This window comes from Tachypleus tridentatus, chromosome 7 (genome assembly GCF_004210375.1).
Source record: "Tachypleus tridentatus isolate NWPU-2018 chromosome 7, ASM421037v1, whole genome shotgun sequence".
In the NCBI taxonomy this organism is placed as follows: Eukaryota; Metazoa; Arthropoda; class Merostomata; order Xiphosura; family Limulidae; genus Tachypleus; species Tachypleus tridentatus.
The window spans coordinates 151,299,943-151,311,843 of NC_134831.1; the positions used below are offsets into that span (position 1 = coordinate 151,299,943).

The window sequence follows — 11,901 nt, forward strand, 5'->3', positions numbered from 1 at the left end:
TGTTTGTACATAAAGCGGTTTTGTAGATAGGTATCATCGTTTTGGTTGAAGGAGACTGCACCTAATCATGTAATCTAAACATTACTACATTTTATTTATTCGCACCATAATACCAGTACAATATCTTCTATGTAATGCATAGTGAGTAACATACAAGTACAATATCTTCTATGTAATGTATAGTGAGTAATATACAAGTACAATATCTTCTATGTAATGCATAGTGAGTAATATACAAGTACAATGTCTTTTATGTAATGTATAGTGAGTAATATACAAGTACAATATCTTCTATGTAATGCATAGTGAGTAACATACAAGTACAATATCTTCTATGTAATGTATAGTGAGTAATATACAAGTACAGTATCTTCTGTGTAATGCATAGTGAACAATATCAATTTCGTTTAGATATCGATTATGATAATAAACAACGAAATCGAAATTATATGTTTAATTAATATTTACATTTATATTAATATATAAAAATCAAACACTATATTCACTCTCAGAGAAGCACTTGGGCCCATCATCTTATTCTCCAGGAGGAAACATAATGATTACTTGTAGAGAGAGTGCGAAACCATAAATTGTGAAAAAGTTACTGTTTCTACATGACTAAAAAGGTTAAGTTGTTTGGTGATAGGTTTCACGTCTGCGACCCGTGACTTTTTGAGAATACTGAAGTATTTAGAGAAACAAATCATCATGGAAGAACAGTGGGATTTACCGTTACATTATAACGCCCCAAGGCTGAAAGGGCGAGCATGTTTAGTGCGACGGAGATTCGAACCCACGATCCTCGGATTACAAGTCGAGTACACTCTGTTGTTAATTGCTTATTATCAATACAAAATATTTTTAATAAGGAATTTTTCTCTTGTTTTTTCTAAAAATAATCTAATTGAAATAATCAATAAGCATAATCGTGATTACTTCAAAAGATCAAATGTATAATTGAAACAAACTGCAAAAACGATAGTTGCACAAGACTGGTTATGTTTATAGCATATTAATTTCATTACAAAAGGATTAACACTTTAAATTAATCCTTCTGACTGGTTTAGTCTTGTGGTCAGAGCAGTTTGCGGATGGCGGTTTTGAACACCTTCATTCACCATGCTCACTCTTTCAGCCGTGAGGTTATTATAATGTCATGGTTGAACCCACTTGTTGTTAGTAAATATTATCCAAAGAGTTGGTGGTGGGTAGTGATGAATAGCACCTTCTTCACAATCTGTCACTTCACATTTGGGGAGGACTAGCTCAAAAATCTCTCGAGTAGTTTTGTGTGAAATTCAGCAAAAAAGCACATTTCAAACGTCTCTTTTTTATTTGTAGACATCCAGCAAACATGAAGATGACAACACTTCGAATATGGTTAATAATAACAACAGTGTTGATGATGCTGTTGGTTCAAAATGTATATGCTGGTGCTTTGAAAGCTGCTGCTGGTTTAGGAGCTGGTCTTCTTCTTGGAAGCGTTGGTGGAGGACTTCTTGGAAGAGGAGGAGGATTTTTCCCAATTCCAATCGTTATTCCAATAGCGTAAGTTCACCATATCTCATGGTCTTACCTAATCAGGAAAGCTTTCACTACATTACGACCTCTTTGAAACATAATATGACTTTCAATAACAATGTTTTTACTTTCAATAACAATGATGTATTCTACGATAAGCTCAACTTTGGAGATGCTATTTTAAGGGGTAAAACAACAATTACAAATCATGTAAATTATATAATAGATGCCCTCTTTTCAATTCAAAATCTTAATTTTTCCCATAATGACTGGAAGAATGAAAAGTATGTTAATTTTGGAAAAAAGAATTTACCACACGAAGAAGGTTGAAAGATAGCTTTTACTGTGTACTGTGCTTGTAATAGTGAGAAGGTCAGCTGTAGTTTAATAATAACAGTTGGGTTTTAATCTATCCCATGTCGAGACATCAAATTGAAATCTGCGATAAATTCGGTATCAATGTCACAAGAATGATAACAAATGCATGAGATGCCACTCAAACGCAAGTTGCTTTCCAAATGCTTGCTGGTATCCATTATACAAGTATGTAGATGGATACGAATCGGATAAAATGTCTTGCTTTAGAACACAACAACGTGTCGCGAGCAAGTTTCCAATTCGCAATCATCCGACTACGAGTCCAAAACATTAGTCACTCGTCCCTCCATAACAGTAGGTTATCTTACTCTCGCAGCGGGTGAAAAGAACACTCAACACGTTAGCTTATTGATCACAGAGATATTGTTATTATTAGAAAATGTTTTTAGGTAGTAGGTTATGAACTGATAACTGACAACATTGTTTCCAGACTAACCCAAATGAATTAACCTCCTTGCAATACCTAGAATCTATATGCGTAGATAAAAGAGCAACGCATGTGCGCGTCTGGGATACTTCTTAGACTTCCATAAACTATGTAAAAATAAAACTAGGAGAAGGGAAGTACGAAAGACGATGCGTAAAGAAGGAATGGCATAGGTCATATTATGCATTGCCAAGGGTAAGATACTTAGAGAATAGGCCTCTAATCATTCAGAGCCCTATCTCAGAAAGAAATGTCTATGAAATTACGTGTTAAGGCTATTGTTTAAATTTCTTCATTTGTTTATAGAGACTGTCTCCCTGCTAGGTTTTAATGTTTGCTCCCACTACACAAATTTTGAAAGCGTCGCTATATTCAGTATTTTTTAGTAAATAAGTCGAACAGTTTTTCGTTTTTTATAGATCATTGGGCTTGAAGTGTTTTTTCTAATGGAATTTTAAGTAGGTGTCATGTGTTATGAAATAAATGTAAAGACTTAGATTTAACCTCGCAGTCATTGAAACGCCCCCCGCGGCCATTAGATTTGTTTATAACTGTACGTACCTAATTTCACACGAAAGTAGTCTTGGTTTTACGTTTCATACATTTTGTACATTCAAGTGCAAAATACTTCAATCAGAAAAAAAAAGGTTTCATATTCGAAGCACAACTCTTCTCCCTAGTAAAGAGTTATATCACCTACGAAGGATAGCAACACAAATTGAATATTATGTCATAATACAGTAAGTATTTTATATACATACCAGATACAAAAAAAAACAGGAGATATTGTATGATGAGGCACGAAAGCCGTTTAACACGTAACATGTTAATCATAAACCATCATGAAACGATTCATTATTTTCACAAAATGTGATTTTATGGAGCAGTAAACTAACTCGTGGCACTCAACATTGTGTTTACTTTAAAGTTATTATAATAAAATAACATAAATATTTTAATCCTTAGCTATATTATGAACCGTGGTGTCCGTCCGAGCTATCGTGTATTTTCCGTTTAAAAAAGGCCCGGCATGGCCAGATGGATAAGATACTCGACTCATAATCTGAGGGTCGCGGGTTCGAATCCCCGTTACACCAAATGTGATCGCTCTTTTAGTCGTTGGGGCGCTAAAAAGTACGATCAATTCCACTATTCGTTGGTAAAAGAGTAGCCCAAGAATTGACGGTGAGTGGTGGTGACTAGCTGCCTTCCCTCTTGTCTTACAGTGCAGAGTTAGGAACGGATAGCGTAGATATCCCTTGTGTAGTTTTGCACGAAATTCAAAACAAACCAAACCGTTAAAAAAAAAAACTGTGCAAACAGGCAAAGCTCAACATTCACTTTTGAAATGAGGGTAGAACAGACATGAATAATGTTGATGTCAAATTCTATTTCACAAGCAGGATATTCAACATTAAACTGTAAGGAATTAATCACACCATCATTTACATTTTACATGTGACGTAACTTTAAGAATTAAAATGAAGGATTGTCATTTGTTGAGCAGCTCTTAGCGAGACTCAAATTTTCAACAATTAATGCTCGTGGTGAGTGGTATAAGTCGATCAAAACTTTGTCTCTTTGTGAAACCAAGAGTGAAAACGTTCATGAAATAATTTAAACTAAGAGATTAACTTAAAATGTTTCGTTACTGGTACTTTTACTTGTAAACTTATTGAAAAGTAAGCTCTATTACTGTATGTTGTAATGTATTCAACATAGGGAATCTTTTGATTTTATTTCGTAAAAATTATTCACGAGATCAATTCTAGTATAGTATTGTGTAATTTATAGAAAGTATTTTAAGCCTAATTGTCACCTTACGCGCAACAAGGTCAAAACTACCAAGCCAGCCAGCCCAGGCTTCACTAACTTAGAATTGATAACTGGATGGAGGACATCTAGTCAACAGTAACGAATTCCACCTAGAGAGATATTCTTAACTGAATAGAGGGATTGACAGTTAATTGTATAACATGCCTGAAACTCAGACCTTCATATACAGTGTAATACACTAACACTGGGCGACGCTCAAGCAAATTTTAAAAAGAAAATCTCATTGTTCTATCGTGTGATGTAAATACTAGTTAGGTTAATTTTATTAGAGCAGGTACAAAGTAATACACACTGGGACTTCTTTTAGTAAATATACGTTTAATACAAGCATGAAAACATAAACTACAACAAGGAAATGTTGAAGCTATGTATGCTTTAATATAAGTTATGATTTGAAACCATTGTAACTCTGTTGGAAATTCTTCTAATTTGTCTTTGTTCGTAATGATATTTAACAACACTAGCGTTATAACTAAAGCACATTGATTACTTCATTGAAGTTTAAAGGAAAGTAGATAGTGACGTTAAGTTTTATACTCGACTGTATTCGTTTAAAGCAAAATTATATAGTAAAACACAGTATAAAGATATATTTTGTAAACAGTTCCAGTGGGTGCAATACTTATTTTTCCTTTGAGTTATACATAACTTTATTGAATAATATTCACACTTCCTTAGCACTTAGTTTGCATAAATTACATTTATTACTTTAAGATATGTTTATAGCTTCAAAGGGTTTTCAAACAGCAATATAATGGTAGTTTTTTAATTAGATGTAAATAATAAAAACGTTTATACTTAGAATATTCTGAATAAACGCATTTTACGTGAGGCAAAAGCAGATTCATTTTTAACCTTACTAATAACCCTAATTTTCATGTCTGATAAATAGGTATGGTGACAGTCACCATGAATATGGTGGATATGGAGGGCTGTATGACAGTTACTGATATTGAAACCATGAGAAAATTCGCAACGACAAAACGCAACTCTGAAAACTTCTACAAGTTATCTCAGCAAACAACTGTATATTTTAATCATCTATGTTCCAAATTTAAATCGTTTAAAAGCGAGTTAATGACCAAGATACTTCATAATCAACTGTGTGTAGTCTAGGTTTCTTTCACAGATACAACAAATTGAGTTTAAATTCATTGTTTTCAACATTTGATGTTTGGAGAAAATCTGTTTTTTATTAACATAAAGGTGTCAAAAATAAAACTACAAAAATAGTAAATGAAAAATAGATATTTTAATTATTACAAAGATTCGGGCTGAAAACCTCCTCTTCTAGTGATTTGAAGCCTTGTTTCATCAAACTTAAGAATCATCAAAGGAAGGCGCTCCAGCTCAAAGCGTTATGAACTTTGAACATCTATGTACCAGTTAATATTTTTTTATGGTTCAAGTTTTTCCCTTTTTTATTTTCGATTTAATCATACCACAAAGACTTTTGCTTTACTTTTCATGGTTTTTTTTATCATTGTGTTATTTTCACTTTTAATCATCTAAATAACACTGAATTATGCGTTATTTTAACCTGGAGTTTAAAAGCTCCATATAAATAAAATATATTAAAGGTGAAGGAAAAAAAAACAGTTGTGTAACAATGTTATAGAGGCTTACTAATGTGCAATATTATATATATGCACCCATTTTATTTAGTTGACTAAGGTGTACTTGATATTCAATTGTTTTTAAGTATATGTTTTACTAAATCCAAACATAATAAAGAAACATATACACACATATATGTATATAGATATACATGGATATATAAGTGTGTTTGTATGAATGATTTCAAAATAAAACACTTTATATTTACATAATCATTATAATTTTTTTAAGTTTACTGCTACATCGTTTATCTGGTATATAAATTTAAAAATCGAACAGCATGAAAAACTCACGTAACGCTACTATTATGTCCAGTTTATTAATAAAGCTATGACTACTTTTAAAGTCTTACTCGTGGTACTTAATTACAGATTACTATATTCATGACTACCATAACATTATTTGGCATACTTTGAAGTCCATAATTCGATAACTAATCATCATAAGATTATGATAATTAAAGGATAAAATAATGAGACAATAGAAACTACAATAGCAGTACTAAAAATATAGCTATCTTCAGGGAGCATTGTTAATAAAGTTTGCATACTTGTTACATACCAATATTTCAGTCCTCTAGAAATGGGACTAGCAGGTTGTCTATGAATGTTAAAGTTGGCCTGTCTAACTGTCTAAGCATTATTAGGGAAACTTTACTAACACTGATACAATATAAATGTTATACTGGCATAAAAATAATTAATGAGAAAGATCATGGCTCAAGGAGACTTGTTGAAAACTGACACAAAAAACGAACATGATTTGGTTCTGGTAGCTGTGCCCAACAACAGTCGTTAAATTTGTGACGGAAGTTAAACAAACTTTCGTTTTATTGGAGAAGAGAAACTTCAATAATAATGCAGTACCATTCATGTTACCAGAATTACATCTAACTCCTATAAACAGTAATTTGTAAAATCCTGAGTAACATGCTAAGACGGTACAAATATACGGTAAATCCCATAGGGAAAAGTGTAGATCACTTTGTATTTAACTTAAATATTTACAAGGAAAACAGATTTATCAGCAAACAAAACACATGTTAGCCAGATTATTTTCACGTCAGTTATTAAAGACGTTTTGTCACTTTCAGGAGTCTACGTCGGCTCATTGTGTTATACCGATTGTAAGAATGACTTAAATTTAATTTTTCCTCGTGTAAGAGTTGCTTATAGTTTTGTTAAAGTATTTAGATAAAGGTATTCTTCAGTATACTTTATCCTAAAAATTCAGTCTAAACTCTCAGTTTAAGGCTTTTAATATATATTCACGCACTAAAGGTTGGCCATCAAGCTTTATGTTCATCTTGATCGGGCCCAGCATGGCCAAGCGTGTTAAGGCGTGCGACTCGTAATCCGAGGGTCGCGGGTTCGAATCCCGGTCGCAACAAACATGCTCGCCCTCCCAGCCGTGAAGGCATTATAATGTGACGGTCCATCCCACTATTCGTTGGTAAAAGAGTGGCTCAAGAGTTGGCGGTGGGTGGTGATGACTAGTTGCCTTCCTTCTTGTCTTACACTGCACTAAATTAGGAACAGCTAGCACAGATAGCCCTCGAGTAGCTTTGTGCGAAATTCAAAACAAACAAACAAACAAGCATCGTGATCGATTCCTCACAACAAACTAAAGTGTTGTAGAAATACCCATACTGTAGATAATATGAACCATCAATAACCTTCCTTAACATTCTATAAGCGTAGATGGAATAAAAGCATGTGAATTATCTCACTACATATGCTAGTTTATTCAATCTTTTGTAATTTGTACATTGATGTTTGCGATATACCATGAGTAATTTTGAATTGCTTTCTTTGTGTAAAATGTTAATTGAAGAAAATTCCCAAAACAAAATAAATCACGAATTCTTCGAAAAATCTTTAAAAATTCATTATTGCACACATATGACAATTTCTTATAAACCCATCAGCTGCACTGATGATAAATTTAGGAACAAAATATGATGAAATATTTCATAAACGTATGATATGTTTGATAGAAATTCTCTGCAATTTAAAATACATATAAACCTTATAAAAATTGGATATATCATACTGTGCTTAAAATGATATTAAATTAAATATATGCGGAAGTGTAAAAATCTTTATTGTCACGCGTATTCTCTCTTTCGTCTTTTATATTTATAACCTTAGAGAAGGGCATAATTGCAGAATTTTGAAGCAAAAAGTGAGAAGACGGAAAAAAATTACATTATTTACATATCTATCATAAAGTTGTTATGCAACAGTTACGCCAAAACCATCGTGTAGCTCTAATGTTTTCAGGTTATGTGTTTGACTCAACAAATTAATGAATAAGAATGGAAATGATTTGTTTGTAGTTATGTACAAAGTTACACAATGGGCTATCTGTACTCTGCTCACCGTGGGTATCGAAACCCGATATCTAGTGGTATGAGCCCGTAGACATACACCTGTGCTAATGTGGGGCGAAGGGAAATGAACAAGCATGGTAAGGATGAACAATAGTATTCAGTACGTCACTTGCTAGGGGCAGTGGAAACACTATATAATAAGACCTGTGTGTGTGAAAATTGTGGGAAAGAAAGGAGGAAGCATACAGTAACGCAATCAACCAAATTATAAATTGTTTTGTTGAATGTGTAACTGATGCACACATTTATTAAAGCTGACAACATTAATATACGTTTTATCGCACTACAAGAGATGCTGATTGACCTAGTTGAAACAAGTATACCCACAGGGTGGCTCCGGAAAATTAGCTTTTATGTGACATCAGGTATTTGTAGAAATTGAACAACACCTTCAAAACCGGAAACACTGAACTCTACGAAGCAAAATAATACTTTCATAGTAAACTGACACAGATACAGCTCACTGTACGTTGGCCTCATGCTCGAGAATCTCCCAATGTTAACGGAATTTCAACTTCCTAATATAAAGAAAAAAGAATAATTTCAGCCGTCTCCTAAAGGCGGCGACATCATTAAATGGGTGTTACGGAATATAAAGTTTGGACATGTTTTAACTGGTATCAAGGGCAGTAGGTTTCTAAGTAATTACTCAAAGTTTTCAACTCTTCCATTAGAAAAATTTGGTCGACTTCCAAAAAGATCAGTATAAAAGACAAAGATTCCGAGTTCAAATGTCAAGTCTTTCTTTATTAGCACTGTCGCTACATCAGGTAAGATTTAAAATTGTAATTGTTACTTTATTCAAATTTGTTGTGAAAACCACAAAGAAATGTCTGTGTTTTTCATGTATCTCTAAGTAACAAACTTAATCATGTATGACAGCCAGATGTCTAATTAATTCAACTAATTTTTGTTTCTACCGTTTCCTTTGTAGCACTACGATGAAGAAGACGATACTCATTCCAACAGCTTTAGTCTTAGGCTTAGTCTGGGGAAGTTATTTCGCTCACGTACACTGCCTACTTTTCAAGAAAGTTATTCCTCTTGCTGTTTTGGGAAAACTTGCGCTTTTAGGAAAAAGCAAACTATATTTTCCATACGCATACAGGTAAAACGTGCAGTTCTGTAGAGTGGCGCAGATACGCTCTAATTTCATTCCTTTAGTCGGTGCATAGCTTACATTCAGTTATAGAGAAGTGCAGATTAAGATTTGTAATAGTTCAATGGGTTTCAGGACCACATACAGAGTTTCTTCTCGAAAAAAGTAAAATAAAATTTATTATAATAAATAATTTAAAAGCAGTTGTTATTATATTAACGTTCTATACCTGTTTAAAGATAACACCAGTTAATCAGTTTGTAATATAATCTAATATGTTTCTTAATAACCTAACACTAATTAAAATAAGCAAATTTAAATTTACATTACAATGATTTAAATTTTCAGTTCTGGATACAAAACCTGAAAACACTGGTCATTTCGGATATTCCAGCAAAGTTACACGAAAAACTATTTACCTTAACTGTCCCTAGTTTTAAATAGTACCCAACGGTAATTCTTGGGTTACTTGTTTCTTATTAAAAACTTACATAACACATCCACACACCCAAAGTGTGGCAACAGAATGCGGGCGCTTGGACACATTGTCTTGCACGCTAATTACTGGACCACGCCGGGCTCAAAATGCGACGAACAATTTAAATCATCAGTGTGCCCTGAAGTTAGTTAAGTAACAGAAAACTGATACTGAAACACAGGGGTACTTGAGAAAACACAAGGGTACTTGAGAAAACACAAGGGTACTTGAGAAAACGCAGGGATGCTTGAGAAAACACAAGGGTACTTGAGAAAACACAGGGGTACTTGAGAAAACACAGGGGTGCTTGAGAAAACACAGGGGTACTTGAGAAAACACAGGGGTACTTAAGAAAACATAGGGGTACTTGAGAGTTAAGAATGTTGATTTTATTTCTTTACCACGTAATTTTGAAATAGCTTCATATGTAGCTTTTTTTAAAAACAAAAGTTAATGAAAGGCAATGAATTTAGTATCTTAACCATACTTAAAACCTTCAGTCATGCCAGACTGTCAAATGACATAATTATATTAGAAGGTGTCTATAATTTTTATCTAAATTAGAACTCAAATTTGTTGTTATGTAACTCGAAGCTTATTTTAATGTGTTACCACGAACAACAAGAATAGCCTCAAGCTGATGTCACATGCTTAAAATCAGAGTGCTGATAAGGTCTCGAGGCATGAATGACCACTCTTAGTTTCCAAGGGGTCTCAAATCAGATGGGTTGTGACACGGGCTTTCAGAAACATCCTACACTTACTCGTTAGGACATGAATCCGGTGGGCATGCAGGCTACTTCACTGGAACATTTCCCTCTATTTCAACGAATTTGTCACGAAAGTGGTTGACAAAGAGCCAACTGCATCAAAATATAACAGCACGAATCATCGTAGAATGTGATATTTATAATGTAAGACATTAATGAATGGTACAATCACGATGTTTACAACTATCCATACCATACCTCCATCACATGATGCTCTATACATTGTGACCGGTACAACAACGATGTTTACAACTATCCATACCATACCTCCATCACATGATGCTCTATACATTGTGACCGGTACAACAACGATGTTTACAACTATTCATACCATACTTCCATCACATGATGCTTTACAACTATCAACATACAACTATCCATACCATACCTCCATCACATGATGCTCTATACATGACCGGTACAACAACGATGTTTACAACTATTCATACCATACTTCCATCACATGATGCTCTACACATAGCTTCTATACTGCACCTGTTTTTACGCTGCTGTTGGTGAGCAGCCTCGTAAGTTACCGTGAACCATGCTCTCAATTTTAAAATCACACAACTGATTATCAGATGACTATTATTGATAATAATGAACAAAAAGGATGTTTGACATTATTTTGTAACAATGGTTTCATTAGAAATTCTGATTAGCCTTTGAGTAATGTAAAATTGGTTTATTTGTTTGTTTGTTATATGATGGGCCACCCATGTTCTGTCCACCGCGAGTTGTGAAGTACACATTCCATTAATAAAAAATAAGTTTAGAAATGTTAAATTACATAATGCTGACTGGAGAATAGTAAATATAATTACAAATAACTAAAACGACAGCAAATTTCAGAGAATATTACAAGTTGTTTTATGTTTTATTCGGTTTACGCCTTCAACAGCGACCCCTTTTGTTTCTGTGATGAACTCTAATAATTAAAAGAAGTAACCTGTTACGTAATGTAGTTGTTGTACCTGATGATGTCAAGTTAGCTTGATGAAACGTTGTAACAATAAATATTATACCCTGTATATTCGATAATAAGTAAGTTTTATGTAATGAACTCTATAGCTCAGATTAAGTTCGTTATATTCTAATAATTATACCGCAATAGTATATTTTACATATGATCATTCCTATTATTACAAAGTTAGTGACATGTACGTAAACACTACAATACATGAGTAATCTTACGTAATAAAATGAAAGCCTATATTGGAAAAATAATTAAAATTAAACAAACTGAATAAGTAAGGTTTCAAGTTGTCATCAATAATAAATTTAGTAAAATTAAAGATGTTTGAGATTCCCTAGAGTTCAAGGTCGTTTTCTTTATTTGCAAATATGTAAAGACATTTTTTTATAACTTTAGTATTTATAGTC

The 11,901-nt window shown here is 33.3% G+C and overlaps 1 long non-coding RNA gene across 1 annotated transcript; it reads left to right on the forward strand.

The window, feature by feature from the left end:
* The first annotated feature begins 1,348 nt into the window (after positions 1-1,348).
* LOC143258170 (uncharacterized) lies at positions 1,349-5,742 on the forward strand. Its single transcript, XR_013032172.1, has 2 exons — positions 1,349-1,548; positions 5,055-5,742. It is a non-coding gene; the product is annotated as an uncharacterized LOC143258170 (long non-coding RNA).
* Positions 5,743-11,901: the final 6,159 nt, after the last annotated feature.